At 37.7% G+C, this 14161-nt stretch overlaps 2 protein-coding genes across 3 annotated transcripts in view; one reads left to right on the top strand and one right to left on the bottom strand.

The window, feature by feature from the left end:
- The window catches only part of LOC127510642 (gastrula zinc finger protein XlCGF26.1-like), a 172765-nt gene that overhangs the window by 147528 nt on the left and 11076 nt on the right, over positions 1–14161 (top strand). The window lies entirely within an intron of this gene.
- LOC127510591 (gastrula zinc finger protein XlCGF57.1-like) overlaps positions 2564–14161 on the bottom strand; it is an 80024-nt gene continuing 68426 nt past the window's right edge. The window contains exons 8-9 of one of the 2 annotated variants that reach the window (XR_007929678.1): positions 3562–3655; positions 2566–3456 (exon numbers count right to left, since the gene is read on the bottom strand). The gene's annotated coding sequence lies outside the window, so the exon portion shown is untranslated. Of the gene's footprint in view, positions 3656–14161 lie in introns of both variants that reach the window. The other variant, XM_051890293.1, reaches the window with a different exon arrangement.

Below are 14161 nucleotides of genomic sequence, written 5' to 3'. Positions count from 1 at the left end.
TTGGTTGTGTTAGAGGCTTTTGCTGGAAAAGGGAAGTGACGTTTAGAGGATTCTGCCAACGAACCAGTATTTCTGAATGAACTGAAGCTGGCATTTAGCGGATTTATGCTTAAGTTTTTGATAAATGTATGTTTCGTTATCTCATTTTTGACGAAGGTGGCGTTTAGGGGCTTTTGCATCTCAAGTCTTTCATATATATATATATACACACACACTTAAGATGCCCCCCGGAGTAAGATGAAGATCATTAAATTTACATTCATAATGTTGCTATCATGACATATCTTCAATAAAATATGGGCAAACAATTAAATATTCACATGCCTATATACAGGTGCTGGTCATATAATTCGAATATCATCAAAAAGTTGATATATTTCACTAATTCCATTCAAAAAGTGAAACTTGGATATTATATTCATTCATTACACACAGATTGATATATTTCAAATGTTTATTTCTTTTAATTTTGATTATTATAACTGACAACTAAGGAAAATCCCAAATTCAGTATCTCAGAAAATTAGAATATTACTTAAGACCAATACAAAGAAAGGATTTTTAGAAATCTTGGCCAACTGAAAAGTATGAACATGAACATTTTGAGCATGTACAGCACTCAATACTTAGTTGGGGCTCCTTTTGCCTGAATTACTGCAGCAATGCGGCGTGGCATGGAGTCGATCAGTCTGTGGCACTGCTCAGGTGTTATAAGAGCCCAGGTTGCTCTGATAGTGGCCTTCAGCTCTTCTGCATTGTTGGGTCTGGCATATCGCAGCTTCCTCTTCACAATACCCCATAGATTTTCTATGGGGTTAAGGTCAGGCGAGTTTGCTGGCCAATTAAGAACAGGGATACCATGGTCCTTAAACCAGGTACTGGTAGCTTTGGCACTGTGTGCAGGTGCCAAGTCCTGTTGGAAAATGAAATCTGCATCTCCATAAAGTTGGTCAGCAGCAGGAAGCATGAAGTGCTCTAAAACTTCCTGGTATACGGCTGCGTTGACCTTTGACCTCAGAAAACACAGTGGACCAACACCAGCAGATGACATGGCACCCCAAACCATCACTGACTATGGAAACTTTACACTGGACCTCAAGCAACGTGGATTGTGTGCCTCTCATCTCTTTCTCCAGACTCTGGGACCCTGATTTCCAAAGGAAATGAAAAATTTACTTTCATCAGAGAACATAACTTTGGACCACTCAGCAGCAGTCCAGTCCTTTTTGTCTTTAGCCCAGGCGAGATGCTTCTGACGCTGTCTGTTGTTCAAGAGTGGCTTGACACAAGGAATGCGACGGCTAAAACCCATGTCTTGCATACGTCTGTGTGTAGTGGTTCTTGAAGCACTGACTCCAGCTGCAGTCCAATCTTTGTGAATCTCCCCCACATTTTTGAATGGGTTTTGTTTCACAATCCTCTCCAGGGTGTTGTTATCCCTATTGCTTGTACACTTTTTTCTACCACATCTTTTCCTTCCCTTCGCCTCTCTATTAATGTGCTTGGACACAGAGCTCTGTGAACAGCCAGCTTCTTTTGCAATGACCTTTTGTGTCTTGCCCTCCTTGTGCAAGGTGTCAATGGTCGTCTTTTGGACAACTGTCAAGTCAGCAGTCTTCCCCATGATTGTGTAGCCTACAGAACTAGACTGAGAGACCATTTAAAGGCCTTTGCAGGTGTTTTGAGTTAATTAGCTGATTAGAGTGTAGCACCAGGTGTCTTCAATATTGAACCTTTTCACAATATTCTAATTTTCTGAGATACTGAATTTGGGATTTTCCTTAGTTGTCAGTTATAATCATCAAAATTAAAAGAAATAAACATTTGAAATATAACAGTCTGTGCGTAATGAATGAATATAATATACAAGTTTCACTTTTTGAATGGAATTAGTGAAATAAATCAACTTTTTGATGATATTCTAATTATATGACCAGCACCTGTAAGTCACAGAATAATTTTATCTTTTAATTGGGATTCTGCTTTGTCTGTCATCGGTTATTCAATTATTCAACTAATGGTAACAATTTAATTTTAAATAGAATAGTTGATTTAGTATTTTACATTAACGGCACTTTTTATAAAGATATAAATATTAATAAAAATGATATCAAAAGTAATTTATACATTCTGTAAAAGTTTAGCTAGAGGGGCTTCTTACCCAGGTAGGGGGCAAACTTACCCCTGATTACCCCTTAGCTGATCTGTTAGCTTGCTTTCCATGTAACGCATATGATCCTGAATTTGTCAATAAAATCTAAAATTTATCTTCAGTTATGTAAATCTGTTTATTTAAATGAGTAAGATAAGCATTTAGTTGTACTATGCAAACAGTGTTGACAAAAGCTGAGGCAAAATTATGTTATACAATACATACATCACCCACACGTCTATTTGATGTTTACATCTGCTGGAAGATGTGTTTTTTTAATAGAGTTTTATCTGCCATAAGTCTGTAAAATGTCTCCGTTCATGTCAAACAGACATTTTAAAACAGACAGGGCTGTCTCAAGTGCACTGGAATGTTCACTGGAAAATCCCACAATGCACAGCAAAAATCAGAAACTGAAAACATAAATCGCATGAGCCAATTCAGTAAACATCATGATATGCGATGGAAGTTTTGAAAAAACGAACCTTTAGTTAAATATATTTTAACACAAGTATAAGCAAACACTGTTAGACAGCAGTGAACACAATCTTGCTAACAATCATAATTGTTCTGAAATGTTGCAAGGATATGTAACAGAACAGTCAATGTATTTTTCATTATTTAAATAGCATAACTAAGGTCAAAAAGCCTGTTGCCTGCTGTTGAAAAATACAAGTGGTAATGTTTTACAACGATGTGTTAATTCTCTTTAGTTGTGTCCCAAATGATGCACTATACTCTATGTACTTATGCACTATGTAGTCAACCACATAGTGTATGAAGGTTATTTTGTCATTCAACATCGATCTGATATCTCCATCCCCTCCACTACGTAATTTAACAGTTGAGTACATGAAGAGTCCAACATTCCACACTTAATTTTTTCGGTTAATTAAGTGCATCATCCGGGTATTTAAAATGTACTTTTTCTATTTGGAATTTTCAGTGTGAACAGACTACTCACGCCTCCGGCGTCAAGTATGAATAAAACATAAATTACATGTGCGAGTTTAGCTGTCGATCCTCAGATAAAAATATGCGATATTAAGGTGTTTTTTTTTTATTTAACATGAAATTTAATTTTTTATATTAAGCTTTGAAGTGGAAAAATAAACAATGTTAGCTAATAATTGTGTAGTATAGAACTATTTATCATACGCCGCTCCTTTCACATCTGGTATGCACACGATGCCCCTCCTTCCCAGGGGTCCTTTCTTCGTACGTAGATCCGTATCATCAACGTATTTTACTGTTGAGGATTTGATATTACTCCTAATAATCATAAAAGAAAAAGTTTCTCCCTCCTTCACAAAGAAAAAAAAAAAGTTCTTCAGGAAAAAAACCCAACAAAGAAAACATTTAATCAGCAACAGGAAACTACAATGTAAAATTAAAGTAGTCTTACTTACTCCCAGCCACACTTGAAAGAGTTCCTCTTTTCATTGAAGAGGGCTTCATTCGTCTCCCTCCACTGGATAAGAGTCCTTGTCTCTTCATTGCTCCCTAAGTAATATGAGTAATAGATTTTACTGTTAAATAACTGATTAACGAAAATTTAATTAAGTATGTTTTAATGCAGGTAAGTTCTATTTGGTCGTTAAGAAGATTACAGTTGTGTGTAGCACCTCCTTCCTCCACCATTGTTTTGGCGCAATGATTTCTGGGACTTCAAGCTGGTTTAGTGCGCAAGTCTGCATTCAATGCCTTTGTATCAAGAACACATCTGGGTACTTTCATGCATCCTCTGTACTTGCGCTCTTGAGTATTGTAATTGAACTTCGATGATTGATGATAACGTAGAGCAAGAACATAAGGATGCAAGATCGCTTAAGAATGCATACTGAGAAACAGCCACAGTCTCAAAAACACAGTTTGAAACCGCCCATTCTCTACGTCACAAACATGTTGTGAAGCTGGGGTCTCAAGAGAAGCCAGGTTATCCCGGTATATTTTTATGTTGATGTGAAAAATTGGGTACTTTTAGCAATATAGTGGGTGAATTATGTATATGATGTATATTACAATGTTATGATTAACTATTCGCCTTTCTCCACTGACTTTCTATGATGCTCAAAGCATTTCTAAGAATGCTGATTTTTAGAAGGCAGCTGTCTGACTGAGATGGCAAATGGGAATATGGTTTGTGTAACATTAGCAACACATTATTAGCTGTTTGATAATGTAGTCAAGCAAAAGGCTAAACATATCAATTACAGCTATGTGTCCGGCATAAAGAGCGATACATAAAACGCATTACCATCTGATACATCGACTTGTACTGGATTAAACCAGTATTTCTACTTGCCATTGTGTAGCATTTACTACAGTAAAGTTGAGTGAGTGGATCAGGTATTCTGAGCTGGTGTGATTGAGTGGACTAGCACTAATATGCATATTCATGGATCCGCATATAATAAATGAAGCCAGAGAGTAGTTACATTTTGCTGAAAAACTACCAAACTAACTCTCATGCCGTTCCACACCCATAAGACCTTCGTTAATCTTCGTTAACCCCCCCACCCTCCCTTTGATGAGGAATTGCAGATTCCATTTCACTGTACTAGTGTTGATGAAGATTGCCTGAAGTAATCTTATGATATTGATGGGTTGGTGATTGAGGTGACTAAACTTTGTGGTGTGGTTGGTGCATTACACTTATTGTGTCTCCCAGAGATTAATGTCAATATGATGCAAAACCATTTCCACTATCTAAAAAAAACACCTCAAATTGAGTAAATACTGTAAAAGTGTAGGGAGGACAGTGCATAACTGTTCTAGTTAGACTCTTGGAGATAGATGGGGGTTACTTTGCAAATCTGACATTGGTATTGCCTGTGAACCCAATGTTTACATATCTTGATGGAGCAAAGGCCAAAGCTGCTGAGTTCTTGAACCATGTAATTGAACAGTTTAAGCTCAGTCTGAGAGAGCTTGCTCCAAGAAATTTATCAAGGCCTTCCAATCGCCAAGGTTGACTTTGGCAATTTAGCCAGCACGAATGTGTTCTGTGTAGACCAGGGCTTTCGTGTGGATGTTGGTCCAACAGTGTTTAAAAGGTGTTGATGTTGGCACCTATGTCAATATGATGGTTACTTCAGTGTGCAACATCAACGCTCGTGACCCCAGGGTGCACCTGCTGTGGGCAAGGCATGGTTTGGAGGAGATATTTGGTGTTAGGGGCATCATGTTCTCTGTGCTTTCTATGTATGAGACCGCCAATTTCTCAACCAACCTGGATAGGAAAGAAATGGACATTTCTTGTTCCTTGAGGGGATTGTTCTGGAAGGCTGACCTTGAACTTTGTTCGAATGTATGTCACGTCAAGACATACACGTCTGAGCAATGTTCGTGCTATGAGTGGCTGTATAGTAAACTGCGGGCTGTCTCATCCAAGACATGCTAGGACCATGTCCCAGAATGGAAGACAGTATGTCACTTACAGAGGACTTGAACAGAAAGTTTGGATCGACTTTGGGTTGCAGGGTGGAACAGGTGGCACTTTTTGAGAGGGATTTTCATCATGCAGTGGACACTGAGTCCACATTCAAGGAAGAGGAGTTGTCAGATTTGCTGTGCAGTCGAGCGATGATCATGCGGTTTCTGGATTTCAGGAGTCAACCTGGTTTGTTGTTGGTGGTCCCTCAGGTTGTTATCTATCTGACAGTTCAGCTGAAGGGACTTTTGGAGTAACATGATGGCATGGGATGTACAAACCCGATTCCAAAAAAGTTGGGACACTGTACAAATTGTGAATAAAAAAGGAATGCAATGATGTGGAAGTTTCAAATTTCAATATTTTATTCAGAATACAACATAGATGATATATCAAATGTTTAAACTGAGAAAATGTATCATTTTAAGGGAAAAACAAGTTGATTTTAAATTTTATGGCATCAACACATCTCAAAAAAGTTGGGACAAGGCCATGTTTACCACTGTGTGACATCCCCTCTTCTTTTTATAACAGTCTGCAAACGTCTGGGGACTGAGGAGACAAGTTGCTCAAGTTTAGGAATAGGAATGTTGTCCCATTCTTGTCTAATACAGGCTTCTAGTTGCTCAACTGTCTTAGGTCTTCTTTGTCGCATCTTCCTCTTTATGATGCGCCAAATGTTTTCTATGGGTGAAAGATCTGGACTGCAGGCTGGCCATTTCAGTACCCGGATCCTTCTTCTACGCAGCCATGATGTTGTAATTGATGCAGTATGTGGTCTGGCATTGTCATGTTGGAAAATGCAAGGTCTTCCCTGAAAGAGACGACATCTGGATGGGAGCATATATTGTTCTAGAACTTGGATATACCTTTCAGCATTGATGGTGCCCTTCCAGATGTGTAAGCTGCCCATGCCACACGCACTCATATGCAACCCCATACCATCAGAAATGCAGGCTTCTGAACTGAGCGCTGATAACAACTTGGGTTGTCCTTGTCCTCTTTAGTCCGGATGACATGGCGTCCCAGTTTTCCAAAAAGAACTTCAAATTTTGATTCGTCTGACCACAGAACAGTTTTCCACTTTGCCATACTCCATTTTAAATGAACCTTGGCCCAGAGAAAACGCCTGCGCTTCTGGATCATGTTTAGATATGGCTTCTTTTTTGACCTATAGAGTTTTAGCCGGCAACGGCGAATGGCACGGTGGATTGTGTTCACCGACAATGTTTTCTTGAAGTATTCCTGAGCCCATGTTGTGATTTCCATTACAGTAGAATTCCTGTATGTGATGCAGTGCCGTCTAAGGGCCTGAAGATCACGGGCATCCAGTATGGTTTTCCGGCCTTGACCCTTACGCACAGAGATTGTTCCAGATTCTCTGAATCTTTGGATGATATTATGCACTGTAGATGATGATAACTTCAAACTCTTTGCAATTTTTCTCTGAGAAACTCCTTTCTGATATTGCTCTGCTATTTTTCGCCACAGCATTGGGGGAATTGGTGATCCTCTGCCCATCTTGACTTATGAGAGACACTGCCACTCTGAGAGGCTCTTTTTATACTCATGTTGCCAATTGACCTAATAAGTTGCAAATTGGTCCTCCAGCTGTTCCTTATATGTACATTTAACTTTTCCAGCCTCTTATTGCTACCTGTCCCAACTTTTTTGGAATGTGTAGCTCTCATGAAATCCAAAATGAGCCAATATTTGGCATGACATTTCAAAATGTTTCACTTTCAACATTTGATATGTTATCTATATTCTATTGTGAATAAAATATAAGTTTATGAGATTTGTAAATTATTGCATTCCTTTTTTATTCATAATTTGTACAGTGTCCCAACTTTTTTGGAATCGGGTTTGTATTAAGCGAGGTAGGAAGAATGAACCCCAGCTCAGCTGTGTTTTGTCCTGCCATCACGTGACTGAGCGTCGCCAAGCGCAAGCACTTTTGGCTGCAGTGAGTGAGAGATTGCATGATGGCAGAAAGAAAGAGGACTGTTGAGTGGAGTTATTTTACAGCTGTAAATGAAAACCTTGCAAACTGTGATGTGTGTAGGAAGGCTATTTGCTACTGTGGCAACACCACTAACATTAAATAATATGAAAAAAAAAAAAAATCAAGGAGGATAAACACACAGTCACAATTAATTTTGCACAATTAATAAAACATATTGCAATGTTACCTATATATTGTTGCATATTTGTCTGTTGCCCTAATAAAGGTTTGATTGACAAACCTTGTTTATTGTATAATAATTAGTTTTTGCAAATGGAAAAATGCATCAAAGCATCAATTAAAAAATGTCTTGTTACTGAAAGTTACCAACTCCTGGTATAAATGGTTTCTGCACCGAAACGTTACTGTTTTGTGTTTTACACAGAATCTCACATTTAAGATGTGCCACAAACTCTTTCATTGGCAGGTATTTCAGCACATCATTGTATTTTAATACGCATTTCTCTAAGAATTCAGATATAACTTTATTTATTTATTTTTACTATTTGTGTGTTTTTGTATGTAAATTTCTATGCCCGTTTGTGATTACAGCAGTGTGTGAACGGGACTTCTGTTTTGGTCTGACGATGTGACATCATAAGTCTGTTTGATTAGGCTGAAGAAAGGTTTGTGATTTTACACATTTAAAGTGTTTAAATCAAAACATATAGTTCAGTCAGTTATAGTTTTTAGAGGCGTTCTAAAATGAATTACGTATTATTAAATGAACAATTGTATCGCTTTATCTAACATTAATAAACGCTATTTTTGTGAGTAAAGTGCATCCACACACGATTAACTGCAAAAGGTGCTTATCATTTCGCTTCATATATAGTTAGTTTATCGTAAACACAAATTCGTTCACCGAAGAAATGTTATGATGATAGAAAATGAGGTTTTTGATACTCTGAGTCAATTGAATCAAAATGATTCAGTGATTCGAAGAGCTCGATTCACTGCACGCTGACGACACATGCTGGTCAAAACAGTGTAAATACAACAGAAACACAAACATGCTTTGAAAACTTTTACAAACCAACTGCAAATATTTTTATGAAAGTGGAATCTATTAAATATATCTACAATTAATTAAATAACTCATAACTAAATATGAAGTATATGTATAATTTATGTTCTTTTAATAATTTGTACAGCTAGTTAAGTGTTTTTTTGTTTGTTTTTTGGGCTAATCAGGTTATTTAAGGCCATTAACTCTCACTCTGACTGACTCTCTTGCCAGTGTGCTGACTACTGAACTAGGGAGCTGATTTAGACGCACCCTGAGATTTAGATTAGATTAATTTTCTTTCTGTTAATTATTTTCATCTTAAACATGACAGAGTTTCCAAACACACAGGAAAAACTCCTGGTGAAGCAACAGAGATCCATGTGACATACTATAAAGTACTTATAAAGATGGTGTTTATTAAAGAGGAGAGTGAAGACCTGAGGATTGAAGAAGCATTCAGAGTGAAACATGAAGATACTGAGGAACAAACAGGTTGGTTTCATTCTTAAAGCTGAACTCATTCATTTGATCCTTATTAAAATGTTCAGCTCTACAGAAATGAATGATATTTTTGAAGAATGTCTTATGAGTGTCCTAATTAAAGTGGTTTTATTTGACATGGAGCGGGTCGCCTCATGTGGACAGACATGTTAAAATCACATGACCAGATTATAATGCTGCCTTTAAAGTGCAAATGATAATGAAAAAATGAAAACATGATAAATGTAACCATTTAAAAGGAAAAAGATGTTTTGTTATAGCTTTTGTAGTCTCATGTAGCCAGACCTTCAGATTGATGGCAGAAGGTCTGGACTCCATAGCAGCTTTCACTGGCCAAGGACTTCCCAGAGGATGTTTGACTGACATGTAAAGCAGCCAATCACAGTTCGTTTTGTTCTGTGTGAAAATGTACATCCAACCGGCTGGATGTACATTATCCTGCATATTATACAGCTACTTGCCACTTAAGTAAATAATTAGACATGAAATATTGATCCGAGTCTAAATATTTTATTAGCTCTTTAAATGCGAGAGCAGTTGCTAGCAAGTGGTAAGTTCAAACTAGGCGGACATTTAATACCACATATAACACGGCATTTCGCCACATAAATAATTATGGGAGTAAGGGATAAAAAGTTGTAAAATGTCCACGATACCGGATGACATCATTAAATAACTTCCACGAGGAAAAAACGTTCCTAGCAAGCGTATAGCGCTACAGACTTCAGTTACCCGGATGAGCCTGTGTTATCTGTTTTTAGTGGTTGTTATCAGGGAATAACATACCACTGGATGGCGTGATTGACCAATCAGAATCAAGTATTCAACAGAGCCGTGTAATAAACTTGGATATACAATATGTTGCCAAAATGATTGTCAGAAATTAAAATGAATTATAATCACCAGTTTGAATTATAATCACCAGCACTGGAACCCTCTATTAGCCAACTACTTAATGACAGATATTATGAGTTTATCTATTACTAGTCACGATTACAGCAACTAATAATAATCTTCATTAATCCAACGGAGCCAACCTAACAGACCTCGTCCCTGTAACGAAGGGAACTGGACGATGGAGTGGGAGATCCACGTGCAGGCTTTATTAAAATGACATAGAGGCAGAGGTCAAACACCAGCAAACAGATACAGGAGGGCAAGGCAAAAGAGTAATCCAAAACACAGGCAATGGTCAAGACAGGCAGCAAACAATCATCAAACAAGGAAAACAGTCCAGGGTCAAAACAAAGGCATGCCTAGGCAAGGCAAGGAAAATGAAACACGGAGACAAGGTCGGATAAAGGCTAAACAATACTCAGCAATGTGTGTGTGTTTGAGTGCAGCTTATAAAGTGTCACTGATGGGAAACAGGTGTGAGTGTGTGATTGGTGCTTAGCTGGGGAATTGTGGGAAATGTAGTCCAGAGTGACGTGTGACTGTGTGTGCCATGAAAAGGTCTCAATGGTGAAGAGGTGACCTCTGGTGGGGAGTAGAAGGAAACAGCAGGCGCAGGATGTGTGACAGTCCCCAGTGACTACCATAGTATTTATTCTTCCTACTGTAGTAATCAATGGGGGGTGAGGTCTGTTTGGTTACTGACATTCTTCCAAATATCTTCCTTTGTGTACAGCAGAACAAAGAAATTTATACAGGTTTGGAACAACTTGAGGGGGAGTAAACTAAAACTTCACCCCTTTTTACTTCTTTACCTATCAATAATCAAATTCATTATTGATTATTTTCAGTGTTAATGCTTTTTTATTATTATTGATTAGTTAGGTTTTTCAGGTTGTGAGGAAATATAAAACTGAGTATCGTCGGCATAACAGTAAAATCTAATGGTAATGTCCCTCAAAGAAGCACATACAAGGAGAAACACAGAGGACCTAATATTGAGCCCTGTGGCACACAATACATTTGCTTAATGAGACCTCTCTTCTTTTACACAAGCAAAATAGTAGCAGTTGGATAGATAGGTTTTTCAGTTCTTTCCCTGGAGGGCTAATGCCCTGCAGAGTTTAGCTCCAACCCTGATCAAATACACCTGAGCAAGCTAGTCAAGGTCTTCAGGATCACTAGAAAATCACAGGTAGGTGAGTTTGATTAGGGTTTGAGCTAAACTCTGCAGGACAGTGGCCCTCCAGAACCGAATTTGAGGAACCCTGACTTAAACCATGCTAGTGCTTGTCCAAAAAATGGCAACATAATTCTCATGCTGGCCAAGAGAATGTTGTGGTCTGTGTTGTCAAAAGATCTAATAGCACTAGAAGAAAGGTGTAACTTTAATCAGGACAGTTTCTGTACTACGATAGGGTTTAAATCCTGACTGAAATTCCAATTCTTTGCAAAACTGAACATTGTGATTGGTCTATAATAAACCAATTATCCTTTCTTGGACTGCAGGTTTTTAGGTGTGTCCTAAAGAAAGCGAATGGTTAACAATATTGAGAAGAGATTCTGAGATTACACATTCTGAAACAACTTTTTCACTTAGTGCATACAGGATCTAGCAAGCATGTTGTTTTGATGCTTTAATGCTTTAAAGGAACACTCCACTTTTTTTGAAAATAGGCTAATTTTCCAACTCCCCTAGAGTTAAACTGTTGAGTTTTACCGTTTTCGAATCCATTCAGCCGATCTCCGGGTCTGGCGTTACCACTTTTAGCATAGCTTAGCATAGTTCATTGAATCTGATTAGACCGTTAGCATCTCGCTCAAAAATGACCAAAGAGTTTCGATATTTTTCCTATTTAAAACTCGACTCTTCTGTAGTTACATCATGTACTAAGACTGACGGAAAATGAAAAGTTGCAAGTTTCTAGGCCAATATGACTAGGAACTATACTGTCATTCCGGCGTAATAATCAAGGAACTTTGCTGTCGTACCATGGGTGCAGCAGGCGCAATGAAAGCCTTTTGCCTGCCAACAGTGTGGAAAAAGTTTCACTCAAAAACAAAACCTTATGGTCCACATGAGAGTTCACACTGGAGAGAGACCTTACACGTGCCGTCATTGTGGACAGTTTCACACATAAAAAAAACCTTAATACCCACATGAGAATTCACACTGGAGAGACCGCTTTCACTTGCAAACTGTATGGCAAGAACTTCTCACGAAAAGAAATTCTTAATGCCCACATGAGAATTCACACTGGAGAGAAGCCGTTCATATGTGCTCAGTGTGGACAGAGTTTCACACATAAAAAAAATCTTAAAACTCACATGAAAATTCACACTGGAGAGAGCACTTTTACCTGCCAACAATGTGAAAAGAGTTTCACTCAAAAAGGAAGCCTTAAAAATCACATGAGAGTTCACACTGGAGAGAAGCCTTTCACATGCTCTCAATGTGGAAAGAGTTTTACCCATAAAGGAACCCTAAATAACCACATGAGAATTCATACTGGAGAAAAGCCATTTGTGTGGTCAATGTGGAAAGAGTTTCAGATTTACAGTAATTATTAATCACCACATGAGAATTCACTCAAGAGAGAACTGCTTTTGAGAAACACATCCCTGCACATTCACTCTCTATGAAGGCGATTTAAGTGTAAAAGAAATATATATTTATACTTACAGACACATTGGAAAAGTTATGCATATGTGAGACCCTGGCCAGAGGAGGACTGGCTCCCTGACTGAGCCTGGATTCTCCCAAGGATTTTTGCTCCATTTCTGTCACTGATGGAGTTTGAGTTCCTTGCCACTGTCTCCTCTGGCTTATTGACAGACTCTACTGACACTAGTGAATGAGAACCCTACTAAGCTGGATGATGACATCGCTGTTTTCTCCAGAGCTGCTTTATAGATGAATTGAACTCATTCCATAATTGATTAACTTTCTTAAGCATGCATGCATAGCACTTCATCTTTTATAACATGACCCAATGTTGATTTTGGTAAAATGTTGCAACGTTTTTTTTTTTTTTTTTTTTTGTGAAAAATTAGACATATAAGGTAATAAAAAAAAATAATAATAAAAAAACTTAAAATAACTACAAATGAGCATGTAAAGCAACTCGAAATGTAAAAAGCAAAGCGAATGTAAAAAAAAAAATCAGTGCGGAGCATGCCCCCTGCCCCACGCAATGTTCTCACCTTTTTTCCCCCCTTACCTGTTTGCATCCCTGGTTCAGGTATTTTATTTCCATTTTTCATTTCTTTATACTTTGCCTTCAGGATTTTTATTTCCTTTTGTCATGTACATGTGACTGTAGTTACAAATACTCATTTGCGCATAAAACACCTTCATGGAAACTCTACTCCAGAGTGTGTCACGGCACAGTGGTTGGGAAACATGGGTGGTGCTAAGGAGGGGGTAGTAAGTGCTTCAGCACCCCCAAGTAAGACAAATATTTTATACCCTTCTCCCTCTACACACTTTGGTCAGTTCAAGAATAATTCATGCAATTGTATTTTGTTTTTTGAAAGAATTTCACAATTTCATAATTAAATAGAGTAAAGTTGTGTAAAGTAGAGTAAAGTCCGAGCTCCGAGCTCTTATATGGACCTGCCGTTCAAGCTCTATTATGTTTTATTACATTATATTTTATTGACCAAAGAATTGCTGTTCTGATGACATATTGAATTGTCTGGCCTTAATGGTTACCTCTGACCATGACTGATTACATAATATACAAAAGGAGCTTTTCATTTTTCCTTTCTTATGGTCTTTAAAGGCCACATTTTGGACAGAAGCAAACAATATTCGTTTTATTTTAATATCTATTCTTATTGGTCAGTTTAATAATGAGTGGATCCTGTATTGTTGTCATGCTGCTCTATTCAAGCAGTCAATAAATTACTCTTGGACTGCAGAGCATGATAGAAAAGGATATATACTTTTACTTTTATATGCATCTAAGTTATGCACATTATTGATTAAAAAAAAATAAAATAAAAAAATAAACCTTTTCAGCTTCATTGTTCATTTTGAATATGTTTTACGGAGGCTCTCATCCTTTTTTGCCTCTTCTATAAAAGGCATACACTAAAAAGAAAAAAACCATATGTTTAGTCAACTAATCTTTTCCATTTATCTTTCTTTAACAGTGTTTACAG

The sequence above is a fragment of the Ctenopharyngodon idella genome, chromosome 4, assembly GCF_019924925.1.
Source record: "Ctenopharyngodon idella isolate HZGC_01 chromosome 4, HZGC01, whole genome shotgun sequence".
NCBI lineage: Eukaryota > Metazoa > Chordata > Actinopteri > Cypriniformes > Xenocyprididae > Ctenopharyngodon > Ctenopharyngodon idella.
Note: the sequence above shows the minus strand (reverse complement) of the source record. Positions and strands in the feature narration are given on the sequence as shown.